Source organism: Vulpes vulpes, chromosome 1 (assembly GCF_048418805.1).
Source record: "Vulpes vulpes isolate BD-2025 chromosome 1, VulVul3, whole genome shotgun sequence".
Lineage (NCBI taxonomy): Eukaryota > Metazoa > Chordata > Mammalia > Carnivora > Canidae > Vulpes > Vulpes vulpes.
The window spans coordinates 13,256,040-13,266,918 of record NC_132780.1 but is presented as its reverse complement, the minus strand read 5'-3'; the positions used below and the strand labels follow the sequence as shown (position 1 = coordinate 13,266,918).

Here is a 10,879-nt window from a genome sequence, read left to right as displayed (position 1 = left end):
CCAGGACTCCAGGATCATGACCTGAGCCAAAGGCATATGCTCAACCACTGAGCAACCCAGGCACCCCACCTGGAAATTTTAAATGCACTGACCCCTTTAACACAGCTCACTGACTAGAAGGCCCCTGAGTGTATGGTAAATGTTCATACCTTTGGATGTCTGAGGACCTCATAAATTTGGCAAAAGAGTTCATAACATGAGCAAAATCTACAAAGGAATTAGAGGAATTAGAAGCTGCACAAGCAGCTACAGTACTATCTGGGTAGCTATTAATAAAACACTGTATGCAAGCTTGTCTTCTGAGAATGGTGCCATCAGAAGCTAAATGGCCAGCCTCTGAGCTATATTCAGGTTTGGGACTCCTAAGCCAGAAGTATTCTAAAAAAATCTGTTCTAGAAAAACTGACAGGACCCGAACTGACTATTGAAAATAAAGGAGAACAATCTGAGGTCCACAAGGAAAAACTGAAAGACACATTTGAGGGAAACTCGGAAAGAGAAGTGCACCCAAGACCGTCTTCAAAGTCATGGGTGAGGCTGCCCCACTCCTTCCACCCTCATTGCCAGGGATCTGGGAATCCATTTACATCAAGCGAGGAACAACGTGCAGGGTTTACTAGTAGCACCACAGGACTGTGTGTTACAAAAAGGAGGCGAGAGACGAGGGAGGGAAGGAAGTAGGAAGGGAGGGAGGGGTGGGGGAGGGGGGGGAAGAAGATAGAATGAAGCCAAACTCCTAGTGTTAAAATTCTCAACTCTGAAATCTCCCAAAGAAGGTGGAGAAACTATAAATAGGGAAGAATGGAATTTGTGAAAGATCAAAATCTACAAATCTTGCTAATGCAGATCAGGACAAAGTGGGGGAAATGAAACGTCTTGTGTTGTCCCTCATCATCTGCACAGTAGATGGCACCCAAGTCAAACACTTCATAGACTTGATGCTTGCATCTGAAAATTCCTCCAACAGAATTGTCCTGTCTTCTCTTTTTGGCTATGTTTCCCCCCTCTGTTGCTCCTATCTTGGCACCAACCTCAGAGCACCATGTATTTCTCTCAGCCTCTTCCCCTCTTATCAGCCTATTGAGTAGAGATCTTTGCAGAACAGGGTTATAGTGTATTACATACTAGATAGGTTCTTTCTGAATGTAAATTTTCTCTCAGAGGCCCTGACAGAGGCACCCTCTTCTAAATGTTATACTGCAGTGATTCCTCAGTAACAGATTCAACAGGAAATTCCTGCCTCTGTGTCTTTCCCCTTTTGATCTCATATGTTAATAAGGGGTTGCTCTTGGTTAAAATTATTATTTTTTATTTTTTTTAAAGATTTTATTTATTTATGAGAGACACACACAGATTGATTTTATTTATTTATGAGACACACACAGCCCCGGTGGCTCAGTGGTTTGGCACCGCCTTCAGTCCAGGGCCTGATCCTGGAGTCCTGGGATCAAGTCCCACATCGGGCTCCCTGCATGGAGCCTGCTTCTCCCTCTGCTTGTGTCTCTGCCTCTCTCTCTCTCTCTCTCTCTCTCTCTCTCTCTGTCTCTTTCTGTCTCTCATGAATAAATAAATCTAAAAAAAAAAAAAAAACTATGACACTGTAATGCTCTTCCTTCTTCTCAATTCCCCTTCATGCTTCCAGCTGATGATTACCTACTCTCCTAACCCAAGGTCTCCACTATACTCCAACTAGGAGACCTGAGGTACATTCTGACAGACCCCTGTCTCTTCTCCTATGTTCTCTAAATAAATTTTGACATTATTGAGTTTCTTAGCCTCTCCCTCCATAAGGGTATGTAAATGAGACCCTGTAATTCTGGCTCTCATCTACAGCTCATGGTGGCCAGTAAGCTTCTAAACAAAATGATTATATTTACCTTGACTCCATTATCTAAAACACGTTATTCTTTTTTTTTTTTTTTTTAAACACGTTATTCTTAATTGTGTCACCACACCTGCCAGCTTCATGAATCTCGGCTTTCTAGATATCTGTTTCAGTCAGGTTCTCTCCAGGAAAACAGGAATTACTTTGAGTATTTACAGCAGAGGAATTTAATACAGAGAATTGGCCAAACGGGATGGAGGCACTGAGGGTCGAGCAGGGCATCGTGTGGTGATGCCCCAGGTCAGCAGCAAAAAGTAGCCATGCCAACCCCTTTACTGGAAAGAAAAGGCAAGAGGTGAGGCTCTCAGAGCCCAGGGAAGGAATCACCAAAGAAAACTGGAATCAGCGGGTCTGACTGGCGGGGACTAAGGCTGGGGCTGGGGAGGTGGAGGTGCAGTTCCTGCCATGGGGGCTGGCCAAGGCAGGAGGACAGGGGAGATAGATACCTGTAGAAGCTGCTTTTAGGCAATAGGCCTGACCATTGGAAACCTGAGTGGGGCAAAAAGGCCCACAGTGACCACTGAGCAGACACGCACAGGTTCATTAAGCCATAGGCCTTAACTGACCAAGTACAACCCGGTGCAGTCCCTAAGATTATCAAAAAAGGAAAAAATTCCATCTGTTCCCAACTCCCTCACTCTGTCCTATAACTATAGCCCCTCGCTACCACCTCGCGGCACACAGTCTCTCCTCTGCTATCCTGCTCACTGATCCCTTGTGGCGTATTCAATAAACCTCTATCTCTTTTGTTCCTCCTCGGGTAAATTCTTTCAGCATCCATGCTACCAGCTGCCAGCCCCCACCCACTTGAGATGCCCCACAATACCCTGGTTCTCTCTTCTCTTCTTCCAGCCTCCTGCCCATGTCCCCCCACCCCACCCTTTAAGCTGACTCAAACCCAAAGCTAGCTGACACTGAAACCTGGCAAACAGTCTGCAGGTATCATTCCCCCTAAGTATAGAGCAGAGAAAGGGAGAGAGGATGGCCGAGGCCCAATTCTTCCTACCTACTACATACTACCTGACCTCAGTTCATGGATCAGGTGTCCTATGATATGCATAATACTTCCAAGTACTTATTTGGGGAGCCATTAGGATCTGTACCTCTGTAGCTGACTCTGGTAGAATAAAACTCCGGCTGTCATGGGGCTTTATATTCCAGTCTACTCCACAAAGGATGGAGTTTTGTCTTTGTTCTCAATGCTTCTTGGAACAAAGGAGCTGTCCTAAACCCCAAGCTAAAGCTCAGCCAGCAGCTGGAAGACCCCTTTCTTTTACCACTGCTTACTGCAAGGTGGGCAGCATTCCCGAGAGAATCCCTGAGGTCATTTGGCTGCTCCAAGGCAATTCTGCAACCTGCAGCATTGCCTAGTCCTTGATCATAAAGGTGAGGCCAGAGAAATCCTGTTCCTTGAGGAGGGTCATCTGCTTCACTCAGTCTACCTATTCAAACACTCATCTCTTCCAGAAACACCCTCCCAAATACACGTGGAAGTAACGTTTAACCAAGACTCTGGTATTTCCAAGATCCAGTCAAGTTGACACATAAAAAGAGCCATCCCCCCCCCCCCCGCCCCCAAAAAGAGCCATCACACCAGCCAAAGAACTCAAGTAATAATCGACTTACAAGCAGAACACAGGGCAGCCTGGTGGCGCAGCGGTTTAGGGCTGCCTGCAGCCCGGGGTGTGATCCTGGAGACCCGGGATCGAGTCCCACGTTGGGCTCCCTGCATGGAGCCTGCTTCTGTCTCTGCCTCTCTCACTGTCTCTCTCTGAATAAATAAATAAATAATCTTTAAAAAAATTAAAAACAAGCAGAACACAATTTACCTGGTGATGGAAAAGTGAATAGTAACTTTATAGTGAAGAAATCTGGAAAAGAAAACACCTAAAATAGTGATTAAACCTAACAGCAACATCATGAGCCCTTTGACGTGACGCAAAGGAAAAACCCCATGAATTTTGGGATCTCCTCACCAGAAATTGAGAACTTCAGTGCCCACGCCAAACTGAGAGCCACTCTACAAAAGAACTGATGACTTACCTACTCTTCAAAATGTCCAAGTCACAGGAGACAAGGAAAGTCTAAGATGCTGCCAGTTTGGAGGAGACCAAGGAGACGTAATAAGGAAGTGCATCATTTTGAATCATGGGACATAAAAGGGATACAAGTGGAAAACCTCGTGAAATCCGAATAATGCTTCTAGTTTATTTAATAGCATTACACTAATGTTAATTTCCCAGTTCTGATCGTTGTACTATGGTTATGTAAGAGGATCATATTTGGGGAGGTTGAGTGAAGGGTATATGGAAACTCTGACCGTTTTTGAAATTCTAAGGCTAAATTTATTTCAAAATTAATTTTTAAAAAATATGGAGGGACACCTGGGTGGCTCAGCCATTGGGTGTGTCTGCCTTCGGCCCAGGGCATGGTCGTGGAGACCTGGGATCGAGTCCTGTGTCAGCTCCCTGCATGGAGCCTGCTTCTCCTTCTGCCTGTGTCTCTGCCTCTCTCTGCCTCTCTCTCTCTGTGTGTCTCTCATGAATAAATAAATAAGATCTTTTAAAAATATAATAAAAATTAAAAATATGGAATGCTTCATGAACGTGCAAATCATCCTCATGCGCAGGGGCCACACTAATCTTCTCTGTATCGTTCTAATTTTAGTATAGGTGCTGCCAAAGCAAGCACTCAAGATTTTTTTTTTAAGGCTTACACTTAATCGATCCCCACAAGTTTGTGTGTGAGGTGACCAACGGGAAAAGGTTACGGTAGAATGAGAGTATAGTCAGAGAGTATAGTATAGGCAGAGTATAGTCTCTGCCTCACGTTTTGCTGAGGAATGTGCAAAAGGAAGATTATATATAGCCTTGAAAGCTTCTGGAAGCCACTTCTGAATGCAGCCTATGCTGCAATTTACACTGCAGTCCAATCTACACTATAGAGAAGAGAACCAACAAAAAGAAACCTCTCTTTAGTGAAAGCTTCTAGACTACTGTGTTCTGCTTGACCCAAAGCCTGTCCCCTTACAATGTTCTCTCTCCAACTCAGGCAAATAATGTCTCTGTAACAATATCCTTTTTAATGACTCATTTTTTTAAGGCAGAGTTTTTAAAAGTCTTTTTTAAAGATTTTATTTATTTATTCATGAGAGACACACAGAAAGAGGCAGAGACACAGGCAGAAGGAGAAGCAGGCTTCGTGCTGGAAGCCCGACACAGGACTCAATTCCAGGACCCCAGGATCATGCCCTAAGCCAAAAGCAGACACTCAACCACTAAGCCACCCAGGCGCCCCGAGTTTTTTAAAGTTTTGTTACACTTTTGTTTTTTTTTTGTTTTTGTTTTTTCTAACTGTAAATGGGAATAGGTTTTTGTATTTATAAACACTGTCAGATTAAAGACTTGTTAATGTTAGTAGATCTTATTCAGGAATTGGACTCAGCAATCTGAAGAGCTTCTTTTGCCCCAACTGCAAATTATAGCTTTGAATTATATACTTCATTAAATAATAATGTGGTTTGGTTTCCTTTGCCTTATATTGCATTTACCTCAGTAACTATATTTATACCTATTTATTCAGTTTTTTGTGTGTGTTTTTTTTAAAGTATGTATGTATGTATGTATGTATGTATGTATGTATGTATAGGAGAGAGCATGGGGTTAGGGGTGTAGAGGAGGGAGAGGGATAGAATCTCCCAAGCAGACTCCATGTGGAGCGCAGAACCTAACCCAGGGCTGGATCTCATGACCCTGAGATCATGAGCTGGGCCAAAACCAAGGAGTGGACATTCAACAGATTGAGCCACCCGGACGTCCCTCTCTGGTTGTTTTTAAAAAGAAAAGACACACAGGAACTCATGACCCTCAGATCAAGACCTGCAAGAGCTGGATGTTTAACCCAGACACCCCTTGAATTCTTTTTGAACATCTAATGATCAACATGCTGATTCTATAATCCAACACTATCAAACACCATGATAAATTGGGATGAATTCTCAGCTTCAAGGATTGCTTCCCTTTAGTCAACTTGACTGTAAGTTGTTGTTTTAAGACTGTATTTTTTTTTGAGATTTTATTTATTTATTCACAAGAGACACAGAAAGAGAGGCAGAGACACAGGCAGAGGGAGAAGCAGGCTCCAAGCAAGGAGCCCAATGTGGGACTCGATCTCGAATCCCTCCAGGATCATGCCCTGAGCCAAAGGCAGATGCTCAACCACTGAGTCACCCAGGTGTTCCCTTAAGACTGTATTTTTAAGAAATCTCTACACTCAACCTGGGGCTCAAATGCATGACCCTGAGATAAAAAGTCGCATGCTCCACTAATTGAGCCACCCAGGTGCCCCTGACTATAAGTTTCTTAATCCACACAACTGAAAAAGTGGCGTTGCACGGAGTCTAAATGCAAGACCTGTGGGAGAACTAGCCTCCCACTCTAACTTCCTGAAGGCTTACAGCAACTTGTAGAGGCCAAAACAATTCTGTGAAGCGGCAGGAATGTGTGAGATTAGCCTAATAATAAGATGAACCAAATTGTAAGAAGTAAAATTAGGCACTCCTGCCCCCCCACCCCCAAAGCACTCTGCTCTAGGTACATTCCTCAAAGTACAACAGTAACTTTTTCTGGTTTGGAGCCTTGTAAATAATACTGGTTTCTTGGCTTGTCTGTAGGACTCCCTTCTTCCCATTTTGATGAGTTGTAATTTGTAAAATTTTGAGGAGTAACGGCATTAATGATTATTTTGTTCCTTCCTTAATTTTTTCTCTATTTTTTCACCCAAGCAAAGCAATACAGCTCCCTATGCCTTAGGTAGTTTAGTTCATAAAAGTCAGTTTGGAAAACTCACAATTTTTATTCAAGGAGATAATCCTTTTTTAAGCCCTTCTGGAAATGCCATTGGACTAGTTCTATCATTTTGATAGAGATTTACTCATTTGACTACTTGCTGATGTTGAATTGGCCTGCTTTACTTGCCACTTGCTCCCTCATTTAGATAAAAATAAGCTCTGATGCATTTTTCCCCCATGGTATGACATTTCTCTCTCAAGAGTCTTTGCAGAACACTTGTTCTGGAAATAATCCATCATCAACTACCTTCTATTTGTGAGCAGTTTTGAATTTCTGGCTCATCAGTTTTTTTCTGTCTTGGATTTTGAAACATCTGTTCTGGTTTATTTAAGCTCATGGACCAAGGAACCATTACATTACACATCAGCAGAGCGCTTCTTTGAGCGCAGGGAAGGATAGCACTTCCCAGGCATCCAGTCATGAGGAGGAATGCAGCCAGGACCTGGGGAGCCAGTATCTCTCCCTCAGTTTCTGACCCTCTCTGCCCCCAGATCCACAGCTGAGCTCGCCCACTCCTGAATGATGCTCCTGGCAAACCAGGGCCAGATCTGAAAATTCTGGGTTATTTTAGGTTTTCTGGGTTGTTTTTATTTTTTCTCCACCCGTTCTTTTTCCCTTTCCTTGTTGGAACTTAATTTTTTTTTTTTTAGATATTTATTTATTTGAAAGAGTGAGTGAGCCAGAAAGAGAACATGAAGTGGGCGGGGGGGGGGGGGGGGGGGGGGGGGCACGAGGCAGAGGGAGAGGGAGAAGCAGATTCCCTGCTGAGCCGAGCAGGCCAAAGCCAGGGCTCATCCCAGGACCCTGGGATCATGACCTGAGCCCAAGGCAGACCCTCCACCGACTGAGCCACCCAGGTGTCCCTGAACTTACTATTCTCTTAATGGAATTAATCTTAAATTTGAAGTTGTTCTTCAGCCCTGTAAATTTCCAGCTTCCAGACAGGGGATGGATAGTAGTAATTCCAGTCCTGTCCCAGGAAATGTTGAATGAGGACCAGTACAAGGGCAATAAGAGGAGTTCGAGGTTGATCGTGATTAATGAGAGGGCTTGAGACACACGGAGTAGGAAATACTTTCTAACCTTTGCCAGAAATGACTTAAGCAGGACAAAAAAACTTCCATTGAGAAACTCTGCTCTAGGCTATTATCCTGTGTAACAGAATATAGAAATCCTACAGAAAATATCACAAACAAAACTACTGTGGTTTACAAAATCAATACACACACACACACACACACACACACACACAAGTGTTAAATAACAGAAAGGATTATTCAGTGTTAAGGAAACCTGACCTTTTAATTTACACAATTAGGGAGATCCTTCCAGAAGTAATTAGGCAGGGAAACCACCAGCAACACATTCGAGGAATGTGTTCCCTCCCTTCCTCTCATCTGAACCCACCAGAAAGCTCTCTAAAGCAGACTTAACACATAGGCTCTGCTAACTCAAGAACTGGAACAGGCATGAATTGTACAAATGAAAAAGGAGACCTCATGCCTCGCTCCCTCATTTCTTGGCACAGTTATTCCCAGTTTTATTCCTGTTCTGTTTCCAGCTCTACCAACAATATGGATTTATTTCCTCAAGTACCCACTTTGAAATGATCTACTCCACTTTCTGCTTTTGAAGTCATTTATTAGTTTTGTTTTTAGAGGTGGTGACCTTTACTTTATATCTTCATGGATGCGGCATTCAAACAAGACAATACTGATACCTCTCTCTTTCGGTTAATCCACTGTTGTGCCCAAGATTACATATCCAAGAAACCACCAAGGAGCCAACACCCTTGCAAACACACAAGGGCTTATTTACAAGCTCGAGCTTGGGTCCAAGTATACCCAACACAGTGGTGCAGGAACTTGGACCACGAGGTGGGTTTCAGCTTAGTTTTTATGGGATGGTCTAGGGGACCTCCAGAAGGGGTGGAGGAATTTCTCAAGTTCTGTTTACATTCTGATGTGGGGCTTTCAAGGGCATTGAGCTCTGTTCTTATTCTAATATGGGGCTTCCTGCCCTTGGCTTGGGCTCTGTTCTCATTCTAATATGGGGCTTTCTAGGACTTTAAGCTGTAAACTGTTTTTGTTTTTTTTTTTTTTCTGTAACGGAAGTAATGTAAATTTCAGCTCTTAATCACAGGGGACAGGGGCCTGGGATGGCTGTACTTGTGCTTACGCTGAACTTAAAGTGGAATGGCCTTAATTTTCTCGGCCTCCACACCACTAAATTCAACTGCCTGAAATCCAATCTGTACTGGATTGGATCATTGGGGTGATTTTGGAAGTCTTGAAGGTTTCTTCCCATTTGTATTTTACCCAATTTTATCTTGTAGGTGAGTTAGCCATCGGGTAATTGTTTTCTGTTCTGCTATCCACCCTGTTATTGCTGTACCGAGAAAAGGCCATTAGTTTATTTGATGAGTTTCTAGCCCTACTTCCTAATATCCTGGTCATGTAAGCTACTTGCACTTAGAACTCCATGTATCTTCATATATGACTCATGAATCAAGATGGCTTTCACAATGCTCCCTGTGAGCAGCCTACTTCTCCCTCTGCCTATGTTTCTGCCTCTCTCTGTCTCTCATGAATAAATAAATGAAATCTTTAAAAAGAAATGGTACTGCCACTACCTTCATTTGGAAGTTAAAGATGGTTATAAAAGATAATTATGAAAGAAAAAATGCTTGTTTTTCAGTAGGGTGGCCTGCATAAAAAATAATTATGAAAGAAAAACTGCTTGTTTTTCAGTAGGGTGGCCTGCACCAGTCTCTCTATGCTCAACTCGATACCACCACTACTCCCTTCTGAGTCTGGGAACTACATTTTTCCAGAAACGCCTTCCAGATATGAGGCCCAGAGGTGAGGATGTGAATGACTCAGGGTTAACAGGTACCATCGTGTCTTCATGCAGTTCATCTTCTGACTCTTGTCAAAAGCAAGCAGACAGAAAACAGCAGGGGATAGTGACCTTCCAGACATAGGCAGACTGAACCCCAGCCACAGCTTCCATGCCATACTCCACATCTTTAACGGAGCAAATCAAGACAGAGTGTGGTATCTGGCACGCAGCTTTCCATCTAGCAAATGTGCTATCAAAACCCCTCAGGAAAAAAAAAAAAAACCTCAGTAAGGAGGCGCCTGGGTGGCTCCCACGATTGATTGATTGATTGATTTGAGAGAGAGAGAGCATGTGGGGAGGGGCAGAGAGAGAAGGAGAGAATCCCAAGCAGACCCTGCACTGAGGACGGAGCCAGACTTGGGGCACCATCCCATGACCATGAGATCATGACCTGAGCTGAAATCAAGAGTGGGACGCCTGGGTGGCTCAGCGGTTGAGCATCTGCCTTTGGCTCAGGGCGTGATCCTGGGGTCCAGGGATCAAGTCCTACATCAGGCTCCCTGTGAGGAGCCTGTTTCTCCCTCTGCCTGTGTCTCTCATGAATAAGTAAATAAAATCTTTAAAATCAATCAATCTTAAAAAAGTCATTTACTCTTCCCTGACAGGCCTACCTCCCTCCTCTCCTTTCACTATCAGGATGGTATTTAATCCTGAAATTTCTGGTCACTTTGGAGAGTTACCCACTTTTCCCCTGGGTATTTCCTATTTGCATATGAAGTGCACCTGAGTAAACTTCTGTTTTTCTCTTGTTAACCTTTCTCTTAAAGGGATCTCAGCACAGAACTCAGAAGAAAAATCATTTTCTCCTCCCCTATTACAGAATGGGTAAATAAACAATAAAACTTCATCCAGCTATACTCTTAATGATTTGTATACTTTGCTACATGTACATTGCGTGTTACTAAAATTACATATATCAGGAATCCATTTTTTTCCCCAAAATGACATGAGGGTTTTCTGTTCCTTCTGGCTCCTGTAAAAGATCTGAAATCTTCCTGAGGGGGTGGGTAACATGGTCCCAGTTCTGTTACTGCCTCCTGCTCCTCCCCATGACTGCATTATCCACTCGTCCTTTCCTCCCTCTGAGGTTCAACCCTCCAGTGAAGTTGTGTGAGGAGGCAGCAGCCAGATCTGGTTCGAAGGTGAATCAGGTACTGTCCCCACCCACCATTCCAGGAGCAGGTGGACTGAAAAACTTTTCAAGTGAACGATGGGCCTTTCTTTTTGCTTCCTCTCTTCACTG

General features: G+C 43.6%; 1 non-coding gene across 1 annotated transcript; it reads right to left on the bottom strand.

Annotated features, from left to right (window-relative positions):
* Nucleotides 1-4,467: 4,467 nt before the first annotated feature.
* Nucleotides 4,468-4,576, bottom strand: LOC112931566 (U6 spliceosomal RNA). The gene has a single exon (XR_003237317.1). It is a non-coding gene; the product is annotated as a U6 spliceosomal RNA (small nuclear RNA).
* Nucleotides 4,577-10,879: the final 6,303 nt, after the last annotated feature.